This window comes from Panulirus ornatus, chromosome 10 (genome assembly GCF_036320965.1).
Source record: "Panulirus ornatus isolate Po-2019 chromosome 10, ASM3632096v1, whole genome shotgun sequence".
Lineage (NCBI taxonomy): Eukaryota > Metazoa > Arthropoda > Malacostraca > Decapoda > Palinuridae > Panulirus > Panulirus ornatus.
The window spans coordinates 60,001,849-60,016,859 of NC_092233.1; the positions used below are offsets into that span (position 1 = coordinate 60,001,849).

The 15,011-nt window shown below is 47.2% G+C and overlaps 1 protein-coding gene across 3 annotated transcripts in view; it reads left to right on the plus strand.

Moving 5' to 3' along the window:
- The first annotated feature begins 7,142 nt into the window (after positions 1–7,142).
- LOC139750997 (protein O-linked-mannose beta-1,2-N-acetylglucosaminyltransferase 1-like) overlaps positions 7,143–15,011 on the plus strand; it is a 444,536-nt gene continuing 436,667 nt past the window's right edge. For all 3 annotated transcript variants that reach the window (XM_071666033.1, XM_071666032.1, XM_071666035.1), the window contains exon 1: positions 7,143–7,500. The gene's annotated coding sequence lies outside the window, so the exon portion shown is untranslated. The remainder of the gene's footprint in view (positions 7,501–15,011) is intronic.

Below are 15,011 nucleotides of genomic sequence, written 5' to 3' on the forward strand. Positions count from 1 at the left end.
TGGATTCGGTGGAAGGTGTGTCTCTCTGCATGATCGTGTTTACCATCATGCCTGTATGATGGTTAACCTCATTTGTAAAGTTGGGAGGTCGGGAGGCCAGAAGGAGGTCGGGGATGATAGGGGGTGGGTGTGGAGGTCGGGAGGCCAAAAGGGGGTCGGGGATGATGGGGGGGAGGTCGGGAGGCCAAAAGGGGGTCGGGGATGATGGGGGGGGGGAGGTCGGGAGGCCAGAGGAGCCCCGGGGGGTCGAGGGTCATGGGGGGAGGTCAAGGGTCATTCAGTACCCCGGTTGTGACCTCGCTTGAGGGGTTAGCACTGTTCAAGACTAAGGCCCCCCCTCCCTCTTTTTTTCCTTTCCCATTTAGTCTGGAGGTTCCTTTCCCATCTTCTGTTGTATTGTTGAACAGTCGTCAACTCCCGGCCTGTTTTCTATACAGTAATGGGGCATCTCTTCCAGTGGCTGTGTTGTCTGGTCTCTAGTTACTGTCCATAAAGAATATATATATTTATCTATTCATTATTCATTATTATACTATGTCGCTGTCTCCCGCGTGAGCGAGGTAGCGCAAGGAAGCAGACGAAAGAAATGGCCCAACCCGCCCACATACACATGTATATACATACACGTCCACACACGCACATAGTACTACCTATACATCTCAACGTATACATATACACATATATATACACACGCAGACATATACATATATACACATGTACGTAATTCATACTGTCTGCTCTTATTCATCTCCATTTCCGTGTGTGTGTGTATGTGTGTGTGTATGTATGTGTGTGTGTGTGTGTGTGTGTGTGTATGTGTGTGTGTGTGTGTGTGTGAGATCGGTTCATTCCAGCCGCCCTTTGCCGTTCCTGCCCTCTTCATGCCGCCCCCTGGTTCGATCCGTCCCTCCAAGGCCCTGGTGGTTAACGGACCCTACAAGGCCCTGGCAAGATTCGTCCCTTCAAGGCCCTGGTATTAACAAACCCCTCCAAGGCCCTAATATCGACGGCTCCAAGGCCCTAATATCAACAGACCCTCCAAGGCCCTAATATCAACAGACCCTTCAAGGCCCTAATATCAATAGACCCTCCAAAGCCCTGGTATTAACGGACCTCCAAAGGCCCATTAGTTATAACCTTTCCCTCCAGAGACCCCCTAGGTATGACTTTTCCCTCCAAAGGCCCCCTTAGCTATGACCTTTCCCTCCAAAGGCCCCTTAGCTATGACCTTTCCCTCCAAAGGCCCCCTTAGCTATGACCTTTCCCTCCAAAGGCCCCTTAGCTATGACCTTTCCCTCCAAAGGCCCCTTAGCTATGACCTTTCCCTCCAAAGGCCCCCTTAGCTATGACATTTCCCTCCAAAGGCCCCCCTTAGCTATGACCTTTCCCTCCAAAGGCCCCTTAGCTATGACCTTTCCCTCCAAAGGCCCCTTAGCTATGACCTTTCCCTCCAAAGGCCCCCTTAGCTATGACATTTCCCTCCAAAGGCCCCCCTTAGCTATGACCTTTCCCTCCAAAGGCCCCTTAGCTATGACCTTTCCCTCCAAAGGCCCCCTTAGCTATGACCTTTCCCTCCAAGGCTATGCTATGGTAGGGTCTTGGGAGGCAGCGCGAGCATTATCTCAACATGTGTTTGTTTCCGGCACCAGAAAACGGTTGATGGGCAATCAGAAACGAATCCTCTTAACCCATTCTAGAAATTCAATGAGATTTAAGAAATAGAGTAGATCCCCCTCCCCCATTTTTTGTGTCTACCGCCCGCCCCAGATCCGTTTTCTATGCCGTCTTAACTCTTATAAGATCGCTGACAGCTCATCTGTAGTATATTCTAAGTCTTGACAACTTATTTCCAATGTCGGGTTCTAAGGTAATTTCTTTTTATTTCAAAACATAATGTGATTTATTAATGACTTTGTTAATTGTTGAAATGTAGGATATGTTCGGATTTTTAAATGTTGGTTATATTTGATTTTTAAATGTTGGTTATATTTGATTTTTAAATTTTGGTTATATTTAATTTTTAAATTTTGGTTATATTTAATTTTTAAATGTTGGTTATATTTAATTTTTAAATGGTTATATTTGATTTTTAAATGTTGGTTATATTTAATTTTTAAATGGTTATATTTGATTTTTGAATGTTGGTTATATTTGATTTTTATATGTTTGTTATATTTGATTTTTAAGTGTTTGTTTTTCTTCACTGGTGTTTGGTGTGTTTGCCAGCTGTTGTTTGTCTGTGTGTTTTGCTTGTGTGTGTGTATGCTTGTGTGACTAAGGCCTCTGCATTTCTGCCAACATGTAGATTTAGGTCATTTCATTTGTTTGATATATATATATATATATATATATATATATATATATATATATATATATATATATATATATATATTACCCTGTTTAACTCCCCCATTTTCTTTTATTTCCCCTGTTTAACTCTCCCATTTTCTTTTTTTCCGCGGTTTAAACTCACCCATTTTCTTTCTCTTTTTTTTCCCCTTGTTCCTCCCCCCCCACCCATTTTCTTTCTCCTTTTTTTCCTTGTTCCTCCCACCCCCCACCCCCCCCACACCCCCTTTATCTGGCAAAGTGCTGAACCTAATAATAATGGTGAGCAAAGTTTAAATTAACAGCATTCAGCAGAACGCTGGCTTGTGCCCGGGGGTGAGGAGCCAGGCCTTGTCCAGGCCAACACAGCATATTGAAATCAAGACCTTGTCTTTTTTTATCCTTTTCTTTTTTTCCAAAGGCCTTGTTAGGAACTTGGGAGTGTGTGTGTGTGTGTGTGTGTGTGTGTGTGTGTGTGTGTGTGTGTGTGTGTGTGTGTGTCCTCCCCTCTCCGCTTGTTGAGACGAGGTGGTGGTGGAGTAGCGACAGGATTATTGTATAGCGCTTTGGTGTATACTGTATAGCACCTGGCTTTACTGTATAGCTCTTGGCTTATTGTATAGCTCCTGCTTTACTGTATAGGTCTTGGTTTATTGTATAGCTCCTGGCTTACTGTATTGCTCTTGGCTTTTGTATAGCACCTGGCTTATTGTATAGCCCGTGGCTTATTGTATAGCTCTTGGCTTATTGTATAGCTCCTGGCTTACTGTATAGCTCTTGGCTTATTGTATAGCCCGTGGCTTACTGTATAGCCCTTGGCTTATTGTATAGTACTCTGCTTATTTTATAGCATCTGGCTTACTGTATAGCCCCTGGCTTATTGTACAACTCCTGGCTTACTGTATAGCACCTGGCTTACTGTATAGCACCCAGTTCGTCCATAGGAGCTAGGTCATGACCCAGGTCGTCTTTGGCAGCCGTGCATGACCCAGGTCGTTGCCAGGTCAGGACCTAGTTTCCTTGCGAGGTCATATTGACCTGAGAGGTCATCGTAATTAATTAACAATGCAGATGTTAAGTAGGGTTGCAATATACATGAAACTTTTATAGAAACTTTACCGTATATATATATATATATATATATATATATATATATATATATATATATATATATATATATATATAATCTAATTTATATCTCCTTATACGTGACTCTGTTAACTAAATCCTTTGAATTACAATCACTTGATTATCAAAAGTAATCAGGCACTTTAAAGTTCGATTACTTTATGGTTAATGGCTAGACTGATAAGGTAATTTGCTGTTCGATTCCATAGGTTAACCATAATTACGTTAACATTTAGGTAAACCCAGGTAACATTCAGTTGAACCCAGGTAATATTTAGTTAAACCCAGGTAACATTTAGTTAAACCCTGGGGAAGATTGACGAGGCCGGTGGTTTAATATGGGTTGAGGGTTTAACTCACAGTTTAAATCGTCTGTGTTTAACTGTAACGTTGGGTTGAAGGAGTGGACGAGGGAACTGGAAGAGGCTTACGTGCAGCGCGTGATCCACCCTCGGGGAGGTGGGTGGAAGGGGTTTGACGAAGCCTGAGCCAAGTTGTGGGGTTGAGACACGTCTTCTTTGATTGAGGTTAGAGAGAGAGAGAGAGAGAGAGAGAGAGAGAGAGAGAGAGAGAGAGAGAGAGAGAGAGAGAGAGAGAGAGAGGTGTGCACGACAGGAAATGAATGAAACAGAAGAACCCTCTTTAAATGGGGCTCATCTCTCTGCTTCAGCCCTTACCTGGAGATGCCCTTGCCCTAGCCTTTACCTGGAGATGCCCTTTTTCGAGCCTTTACCTGGAGAAGCCCTTGCCCTAGCCTTTGCCTAGAGACACACCCTTGCCCTAGCCTTCACCTGGAGTCGCCTTTGCTTCAGCCCTTATCTGGAGACGCCCTTACCTCAGCCCTTATCTGGAGACGCCCTTACCTCAGCCCTTATCTGGAGACGCCCTTGCTTCAGCCCTTCTCTGGAGACGCCCTTACCTCAACCCTTATCTGGAGACGCCCTTACCTCAGCCCTTATCTGGAGACACCCTTACCTCAGCCCTTATCTGGAGACGCCTTGGTTGAATGGAACCCTCTTATCCTTGCCCTCGCTCCGGCCAGTGATGGACGCCCCGGTCCACCGCCTCGCAGGACGCCACATACAATCGAGTTAAAGAAGAAAGCAAGGAAAAAACTCTATTGATCTTGTGTTATGGCAGGGGAAGGGTTGTTGTGGCAGGGGGAGGGCTGTTGTGGCAGGGGGAGGGTTGTTGTGGCAGGGGGAGAGCTGTTGAGGCAGGGGAAGGGTTGTTGTGGCAGGGGGAGGGCTGTTGTGGCAGGGGGAGGGCTGTTGAGGCAGGGGGAGGGTTGTTGAGGCAGGGGAAGGGCTGCTGATGGTCCTTAGGTTCCAGGATGGTCCTTTGGTTCCAGGATGGTCCTTAGGTTCCAGGATGGTCCTTTGGTTCCAGGATGGTCCTTTGGTTCCAGGATGGTCCTTGAGTTCCAGGACGGTCCATCAGTTCCAGGACGGTCCTTGGGTTCCAGGATGGTCCTTGAGTTCCAGGATGGTCCTTGGGTACCAGGACCGCCCTCAGGTTCCAGGACGATCCTTGGGTTCCAGGAGAGAGAGAGAGAGAGAGAGAGAGAGAGAGAGAGAGAGAGAGAGAGAGAGAGAGAGAGAGAGAGAGAATGCCGGAGCGAAACGCCTTAGTTTCAGAAGTCTTCCTCGACCCCATTTGTCAGGGGAGGTGGACGCGTGCAAGTCTGGATTACGGCCTGGGGGGATGATTGGATCTCGGTGGTAGGGCAGGGCAAGGCCGGCCAGGGTGAACTTTGGCGTTCACAGTATGGTCGAAGGGGGGTTCATAGTGCGGTCCAGGGGTTCATAATGCGGTCCAGAGGTTCATAGTGCAGTCCAGGGGTTCATAGTGCACAGTCCAGGGGTTCATAGTGCGGTCCAGGGGTTCATAGTGCGGTCCAGGGGTTCATAGTGCACAGTCCAGGGGTTCATAGTGCGGTCCAGGGGTTCATAGTGCGGTCCAGGGGTTCATAGTGCGGTCCAGGGGTTCATAGTGTGGTCCAGGGGTTCATAGTGTGCACCAAGCACTTAGCGAGTAGATAGATAGATAGAATAGTTAGATATAGATAGATAGCAACGTTTGTTGCACTCTGCGGTTGGACGACACAGGACATTGAGCGGTGCGTGTGTTTGTTTACCTTGGTAACTGAGTGAGTGTTGCCAGGATCCAGAGTGAAAGTTCCGCCCCTACGTGAGCAGCGAGAGTGGAGGGAAGAATCCACCACCGTACAGGAGAGTGAAAGTGAGTTATGGCAGCTCTTACGTGAGAGTACGAGTGTGTGTAAGCCCCCAGAGAGAGACGACTCAAGGTTAGGTTCTACTTCTGGGGGTTTGGGAGGGGAGGAGCCATCTAAACAATGTATATATATTAATTGATGGCTGCTTTATTCTGAATGTATATATATATTCATATATACATTTATATATAATGTAAGTAGATATATATGTGTATTTACCACTTACAGTCATATTGTCTGGTGGTGTGTCCTCATCTGGAGCTTCTGTGAACCTACAAATACAGAGGGAGTCTCAGAATGTACTCGGTTTGTAACAGTAAACCGCTCATTGTCCTTGTTGTATTTGTCGTTATCATTAATAACAGCCCCTGTGTTAGCGTTGAAGTTGTCTTCTCCTCATGAGCGGCCGTGTGTCAAGCTTTCGCCTCCTCTTGCGTCGACCAGTCATTGTTTAGTTTGCATGAATTTGTACTAAAAAAAAGAAATAAAAGATACAGTGAGTGGGATGATGGTGTTGGTGGCTGCTGGGAGTATCTGGCAACTAGTGAGCTCCCCGAGATCATGATGAGTTGCCAGTACGTGACTTTTTTATGGTCCGTCTGGCATCATAGCTGTGTTAGAGGTTGCAAAATTTCCCCCCCTCTCCCCTGCCCCCCCCCCCCCAAGGTTATTGCAGACCTGAGCGTGAGTTTAATGGGTCGCTGTGACCCGTGATGTTGTCGTGTACGTCACTGGTAACGCAAATATAATGGTGATGTATATCAGATTCCACTGTGTGTGTGTGTGTGTGTGTGTGTGTGTGTGTGTGTGTGTGTGTGTGTACACACATAAGTAAGGCGAACGCTTTGTTAAAACAAGTCGAAAGTATTTGGGCGTGAGGGGGCCAAAGGAGCTGACCGGACCGGGCCGGGCTAGGCCGGGCCAGTCGCCCACAACCTCACTTGAATGTTATACCTCGACACTTAAGTGGGATGTGAGGGAGTCTAGGAACCATGCCAAGTCTTCACCCAGACCCTGTCAAAATATTGACTCATATTTTTTATATAGAAATTCCACGCGCTCATTCATTGGTGGCCTGGCCTTCTCTGTCAGAATATTTGTGATTTAATCGGTTGAAATGTCAGGCGCAACAACCCCCTCCCCCACCCAGAAAATGAGTCAGGATTCTCTTGTCTGTTCTTATGGTTCAGTGAGGGTTTAATGAATTCTCACGAGCTCGGTTATGATCCTACGAGGGCCTGGGCGAGCCTGGTCCAACCCGTCCGTTGTTGCGTTGAGGAAACGCGGGGCCACATGACACACCGTCCCTCACGCGCACCGCCTGAGATAACATCAGGAGAGGCGCTGAAGTCCTGTAACTGTGGGGGGCGCCTCGACATGACCAAACATTCCCGGTCCCCCTACAGGTGATAAATGAAGGGCTCCCAAGTGGGCAACAGTGCGGCGCGAGGCCAGTGTGCGTTTAGACGCGGAAGAGGGAGGACGTGGCCGCGCTGCTCTCCCCGTCCCCCGACACGTTTTGTGTGGTGCTCTCTGGGTACTTTCGGTCTTTTCCCGTTCCACTGGTGCTTCCCTGGCGAGTGTGCTGTCTCGCCGCCCTTCCCGCACTGAACTGCCCATGACACGGGATCGATAAAAGGGACTGTGAGTGGTGAGGATAGTGGTGGTAAACGAAGGAAGGCTGGGCCCAGGGGGTGATCTGGGAAGCACATTGACTCAGCGTGGCGCGAGGGTTGACCATCGCCGCACCACACCACAAACCCCCCTACACTTGTCGCACCTCCCTCACTCACCACGACGCTCTACAGGTAAGTCACATGGGGGGGATCTTCTTCGAGTTATCTCCTACGGCTGTAGGCGGGCACGGTGAGAGGGGCGTGGGGTAGCCGCCGTCGCTGGCGTCAACAGTCCCAGGGGCTGCGTGTTCCTCAGCCTTCTGGTGGATAAGTGAGGGAGAGAGGCTCGCACACACACACACACACACACACACCCGGCAGATCTCCTCCTCCTCCTCCTCCAGTAGATGATGTTGTTGCTACCACGGACCACCTTCAAGCCACACTCCCACCCGCCCGCCCACCCACCACCCAAACATCTTTGACAACATCTCAAGGACCCCGAGACCTTACGCGCCCCTGCACCCACCACCCACACACCCTCCCTCTCTCTTATCTTACGTACACAATATTCGCTAATTAAATGGTATCGTAATCTTCACACACGATACACTGGCCGATGATAGATGTGTGGTAATTTCTTTCTCGTGTCCAGATGTTTCCGTAATCGTGGACTCTAATGATATAGTATTCTTGTCATCGCTAGATTGATCGTATGTGCCTAAATGTTAGGAATAAACCTCACGTAATTAATGAAGAACGTAAGTGTGTGTGTGTGTGTGTGTGTGTGTGTGTGTGTGTGTAACCTTATACTAACCTCCCCCTGCAGTACCTCTCTCCACACACACACAGGCTACTCCCCGCCGTGTACAGGAGGGGTTGGGGCAGATGAGTCTTATTTAGACGCTGGTGTGGTTGTGTGTGTGTGGGGGGGGGGTGGTGTGGGTAAGGCCCTCCTTTACCCTACTAATGTTATACTGGGAGGGTTGGGTGTGAGGGGGTGAGGAAGGAGGCATTTCTTACCTCTTAATGTCTACTGGGGTGGGTTAGGGGGGGAGGAGAGGTGTGTCTTCCTCGCCCTAATGTGCACTGGACGGTGTGTGTGTGTGTGTGTGTGTGTGTGTGTGGCTGAAGGGTATTGTAATGTGGTGAAGGATGTGGCGAAATGACGCGAAGCGATTTACTGTGTATAGGCAGAGTAGTGGCTGGCTGGCTGGCTTCAGGCGAGGCAAAAGTATATATTTACGATGACAGTCTATTGGAGCTGTATGTAATGAACCAGTGTAATTTATCATTTACCCCGTTAGACACATGTCAAATTGATGGTTGTTAATTATGTTCTGCGAGCGAGGATCTGTAATACCCCTCCGGGAATATAAAGCAGTATGAATAAGCAGCGGTTGACATAACGAACATGAAATTTAACACCGGGCGACGAAATTTGATCACACCCCATGTCGACGGCAGTATAAGTTAATCGTTTTTTTTTATCATTTTTTTTTTTAATTTCGTGTATCGTGTGGCTGTATCTTTGCATCCGGGCAATTATTATTAGTTTTTCGATGCAGTCGACGTTATATAACGAATTGAGCGTCTGACGTTATCGCCAGAGCTGCATTGTGTCACCCTTGGAGTCGCATAGTGGAGGTGAGGGAAAAAGAAACAATGCGCGGTCTCTCTCTCTCTCTCTCTCTCTCTCTCTCTCTCTCTCTCTCTCGCTCTCGCTCTCTCACTGTGTGTATGCTCGTCTGTTGTGTGTTGGCCGGCCAGGCTCGGGGGCCTGTTCATGATGTACAGGTCAACGTTCAGTCTGGGGGAGGGGGGAGGTGGGGGGGGGTGTGGACTGCGTGTGGTAAATGTTTATACACACACACACACACACACACACACACACACATACATACATACATACATACTTACAGCGAGGGAACCACCCTTCGTCCATCGTGATTCGAACCCCCACTTTAAAAAAAACACAATCAGTTGAGGTGTGTGTGTGTGTGTCTTGTGTGTGTGTGTGTGTGTGTGTGTGTGTGTGTGTGTGTGTGTGTAGGAGCGTTGCATGCATCCTTGCGTTGGCTTGATTTAGCGAAGACGCCACGGTCGACTACATGTTTATTTCCGTCCATGACCATCTCGGGTGTGGACATTTGCCATTCCGCCGTCCCCCCCCCCCCCACTTAACCTCTCGAGCGGTACGACCCCTTAAGACTACGACGGTACGACCCCTTAAGAGTACGATGGTACGAACGCTTAGAGTACGACGGTACGGCCCTTGGCATATGCAATGTTTTCTGACCTGACGCCTCAGAGAGTCTAGTCAGAGGCCAGATATTGAACTGTCGTGCTCAAGGGTCGTATCGTCGTGCTCATGGTTCGTACCGTCGTGCTCAAGGGTCGTACCGTCGTGCTCATGGATCGTACCGTCGTGCTCAAGGGTCGTACCGTCGTGCTCAAGGGTCGTACCGTCGTGCTCGAGTCGTATCGTCTTGCTCAAGGGTCGTACCGTCGTGCTCATGGGTCGTACCGTCGTGCTCACGGGTCGTACCGTCGTGCTTATGGGTCGTGCCGTCGTGCTCATGGATCGTACCGTCGTGCTCATGCGTCGTACCTTTGCGCCCGAGGATTATACGTGCCGTCGTACCGAAGCGACGTACCATCACGATCAAGAGGCTCAGATACAGATAATCGCCATTTATCACATTCTTTGGGGGCGCTGAGCTGTCGTTCGCTTGGGGTTCGAACCGGTTACCTTCGCGCTAGCGAAAGTGACATTTATTGACGCAGATGACTTCTTCTATCTGTTCACGTCCATTCCTTACTACTCCGTGGATTGGTACGTCCAGATTAGACGATTGGTGATGATTGGATGGGGGGTGGGGGTCCTAGAAGAGCTTCGTACGAAGTATTTTGTTTACAGTTTGAGTTGTACTTCATCTGCGCCTTTCATTGACCAGCGAATTTGGATTAACATTATCGTTATTTTTTTTATTATTGTTGTACTTGGTTGCCGTTTACTGTTATTTCTTTTTTTTTTTGGTATTGTATTTGATCGCCGTTCCCCGCGTTAGCGAGGTAGCGCCATGAAACAGATGAAGAATGACCCATTGACTCTTACACATACACTCATATATACATATACGCATATGCGCATATTTTACACACACACACACACACACACACACAGATATATATGTATATATAATATATATATATATATATATATATATATATATATATATATATATATATATATTCCTAAGAGTCCACGGGGAAAATGAAACACGAGAAGTTCCCAAGTGCACTTTCGTGTCATAATCACATCATCAGGGGAGACACAAGAGAGAAATATAACAAGTCAGTTGATATACATCGAAGAGACGTTAGCTAGGACGCCATTTGGTAAACGCCCATGGCGTTGGCATCGCGTTGGCGTGGTAAGACTCGTCCACGTGTCTCGTTTCCAACCCCCCCAGGTCATTTTGCTGTTCGTCACGTGATTCGTGGTTGTTAGACGTTGGGAGGTGGTTAACTACGGCCGTGGCGCCACAATCATCATCAACAGACTTGCTACATCACAAGGTACTTAGCGCTTTGTTGAGTAGGCTACCCAGCACAACACCACACCCCACACACTACTCCTCCCCTCACCACTCTCCAAAAAAAAGAGGGATCCTCCAAACCTCTTCAAAAAAAGGGGGATCCTCCAAACCCCTTCAAAAAAAGGGGTTGGGGAGGGGGGATGGATGGATGGATGGGGTGGGGAATAAGCCATTTCTCTCTCTCTCTCTCTCTCTCTCTCTCTCTCTCTCTCTCTCTCTCTCTCTCTCTCTCTCTCTGTGTCTCAAAAAGGACACTCCAAACCCCTTCAAAAAAAAGGGGAGGGGGGGAATGGATGGATGGGTGAGGGAATGAGCCATTTCTCTCTCTCTCTCTCTCTCTCTCTCTCTCTCTCTCTCTCTCTCTCTCTCTCTCTCTCTCAGTCACAGATGTGTATTGATCAGCCTCTTAAAACCGGCACAGGCAAATATGCCAGTCAGAGCGACCGGGGGGTCCCTCAGTCACTCGCTCACTCACTCACTCACTCACTCGCTCACTCACTCGCTCACTCACTCACTCACTCACTCACTCGCTCGCTCACTCACTCACTCACTCAGGGCTTTCTGCCACCGTTGTTTTGGGCCGGTTCTCACGGCGTTCTTGCGCTGTTGGACTGCGGCTCTCTCTCTCTCTCTCTCTCTCTCTCTCTCTCTCTCTCTCTCTCTCTCTCTCTCTCTCTCTCTCGGCTGTCGCATGTCGCTCCGGTTCTTTTTTTGGGGGGTGTGGTTCGTTATAGGACCGGTTCTATCTTTTTTTTCTTTCGTTGTTTAACCGGTTCTCTTTCCTTTCCCTCACGATGACAGTGCATTGTGTTGGCGCGTGACCGGTTCTCACGGCTGTCTCCCGTTGCCGGACCGGTTCTCACGGTTCCTTAAATATATATTTTTTTTTATTATAGAACCGGTCCACACAGTTTGTTTACTTTGCCGGACCAGTTCTCACGGTTCCCTAAATATTTAGTTTTTTTTATAGAACCGGTCCACACAGTTTGTTTATTTTGCCGGACCAGTTCTCACGGTTCCTTAAATATTTATTTTTATTATTATAGAACCGGTCCACACAGTTTGTTTACTTTGTCGGACCGGTTCTCACGGCTTTGCATGAGCGATTCTTTTCCTCACGGCTGCCATACGTTGGTAAACCGGTTCATAGTGCAACTCACCATCTGGGAGTTGTCATTTCATGTGTGGCGGGGTGGCGACGGGAATGAATGAGGGCAGGACAGTATGAATTATGTACATCTGTATCTATATGTATATGTCTGTGTGTGTATATATATGTTTACGTCGAGATGTATAGATATGTATATGTGCGTGTGTGTGGACGTGTATGTATATACATGTGTATGTGGGGGGGTTGGGCCATTTCTTTCGTCTGTTTCCTAGCGCTACCTCGCTAACGCGGGAGGCAGCGACAAAGTATGATAAATATAATATATATATATATATATATATATATATATATATATATATATACAAATTAGGGGAATGGGAGCCACCTGGGTCGCGTGTTTGAGCGAGTCTACGTGACTAGCGTCGTGTTATTCTGTCATTCCCGTAAATAGCCAACCATCCAACTAGGAGAGGAAAAATAAATATGAGAAGTTGAACATGAAAGGAGGTTACTAAGAGAGAGAGACGGAGAGAGAGAGAGAGAGAGAGAGAGAGAGAGAGAGAGAGAGAGAGAGAGAGAGAGAGAGAGAGACGGAGAGAGAGAGAGAGGGACGGAGAGAGAGAGAGTTTGCATGTAAAATAAAATATATATATATAAAAGTTTGCGTTGATGATGGAAAGTATGCAAACTGGGGAGAATTTGCAGGCGAGCCTGGGCACTCGCCCTTACCCAGGGGGAGAGAGAGAGAGAGAGAGAGAGAGAGAGAGAGAGAGAGAGAGAGAGAGAGCGATACGCCAATTGGCACCTATGTGTAAAAAAAAGAAAAAAGGGTCGGTTTAGCTGGCCCGCTATTTTCTGTATGTGTGTGTGTGTGTGTGTGTGTGTGTGTGTGTGTGTGTGTGTGTGTGTTTGTGTGTGTGTGTGTTTTCCGGGCCCGGGACAAGTGTTTTCTGGGGACAGATATTTAAAAAAACAAAAAAATACGATACGATATACCATGAAGATTATTGTTATTTTTCTTCTTTTCTTTTTTGAAGGGGCCTCGCGTTTATCTTCACATGAGGCGCGGTTCAACCACAACACGAGATGCATTTGTGGCAACTGTGGAGGAGGAAGGAAACTCGGTGGTCGGGGGTGTGGTGGTGGGTGTAGCCACACATGAACAGGGGGGGGGGGTGTGTAGTTCTTCCTTGTCATTTTGAAGTATTCGGGGTTTTTTTTTGGAAGCCATGTCGAAAACGGTGTGAAATGTGACCCAATGTTTTATTAAGTGAGGCTCATTGCTTTTGTTTACTCGTGTGTGTGTGTGTGTGTGTGTGTGTGTGTGTGTGTGTGTGTGTGTTGTTTTAGGGTCTATTTCTTGCCATCATGCGAGAACTGATGCTGAATATGTTAACATTAAGTTGGTCAATAGACCTTTGATAATCACGTATGAAAACTCTGGAACTTCCTTGAGCTGTACTGTTCATGGATTTGAAATTGGTGTGGATTGGTTGCTGCAAACTGTACGAGGCCAATTGCGATGTGGTGGTTACGGTAGCCTGCTTGCCTTTAACATCTTTGAATGGGCAGAGGAGCTAATTGGTAGTTAGGTCTTAGACCGAAGTCTTGAAGACCTCCCAAACCATCGTAAGGTATACGTAAGGTATACGTAATACGTAAGGTATTCCCTGCGTGTCGTAGAAGGCGACTAAAAGGTGAGGGAGCGGGGGGCTGGAAATCCTCCCCTCTCATTTTTAATCTTCCAATATATATATATATATATATATATATATATATATATATATATATATATATATATATATTAGGTAGCAAGTACATATTGTTAGGCTGGACGCTTCTGCTGCTGCTGCTGCTGGCGGGACAAAGAAAACGGGATCAATGGGTGACAATTTTTAGACCACTTCTCCTCCACTCAGGAGACCACAATGATGATGTACGTTAAGTGTGCTGACGTCACCGTTTCAGGGGGGCGGGAGCGAAGAAAAAAAAATATGTATATATTGACGAATTAGAAAATGGGTGTGGGGGAGAGTTCTTGAAAGAAGACACCACCCCCACCACCATCTCGGTGACTGTCAGAAATGTGAAATTACTCTACCAGCGTTTGAGATCAATTTTTTTTCTTTCTTTCATACTATTCGCCATCTCCCGCGTTAGCGAGGTAGCGTTAAGGACAGAGGACTGAGCCTTCAAGGGAAATCCTCACTTGGCCCCCTTCTCTGTTCCTTCTTTTGGAAAATGAAAAAACGAGAGGGGAGGATTTCCAGCCCCCCCGCTCCCTTCCCTAGATATAGATATAAAAATGGGAATATCCTTGAGCTTTTAGCCTGTCTTCTCCTCAAAACAAATATAGAAAAAGGGAGTCCTTGATGGCCATGTCTCCTATCTATATAGACTATACAACCCCGTTAAAAGGTCTTGTCAGCAACGCTACGTGGAAATGGAACGAAGCCGCCCCCCCCCCCCCCCCCTCTCCAAAGTGGGCCAAGCCACCTCCAGTCCACAAGCAGACATAGGATCGTTTGAAGTCGTGGCCCACCATCACGCTGAGCTGGGGGAGTTAAAAAAATCCTTGAATTTATGTTCTCAGCCTTACCCAAGAATAGACACACGATCAGTGAGGTTAGACCTGATTAGACAGTAAAGATGGACGTGATTGGGCTGTTAGTAAAAATAGACATGATTGGGCTGTTCGTGAAGATAGACGTGATTGGATTGTTAGTAAAGACAGACGTGATTGGGTTGTTAGTAAAGATAGACATGATTGGGTTGTTAGTAAATATAGACATGATTGGGTTGTTAGTAAAGATGGACGTGATTGGGCTGTTAGTAAAAATAGACATGATTGGGCTGTTCGTGAAGATAGACGTGATTGGATTGTTAGTAAAGACAGACGTCATTGGATTGTTAGTAAAGACAGACGTGATTGGGTTGTTAGTAAAGATAGACATGATTGGGTTGTTAGTAAATATAGACATGATTGGGTT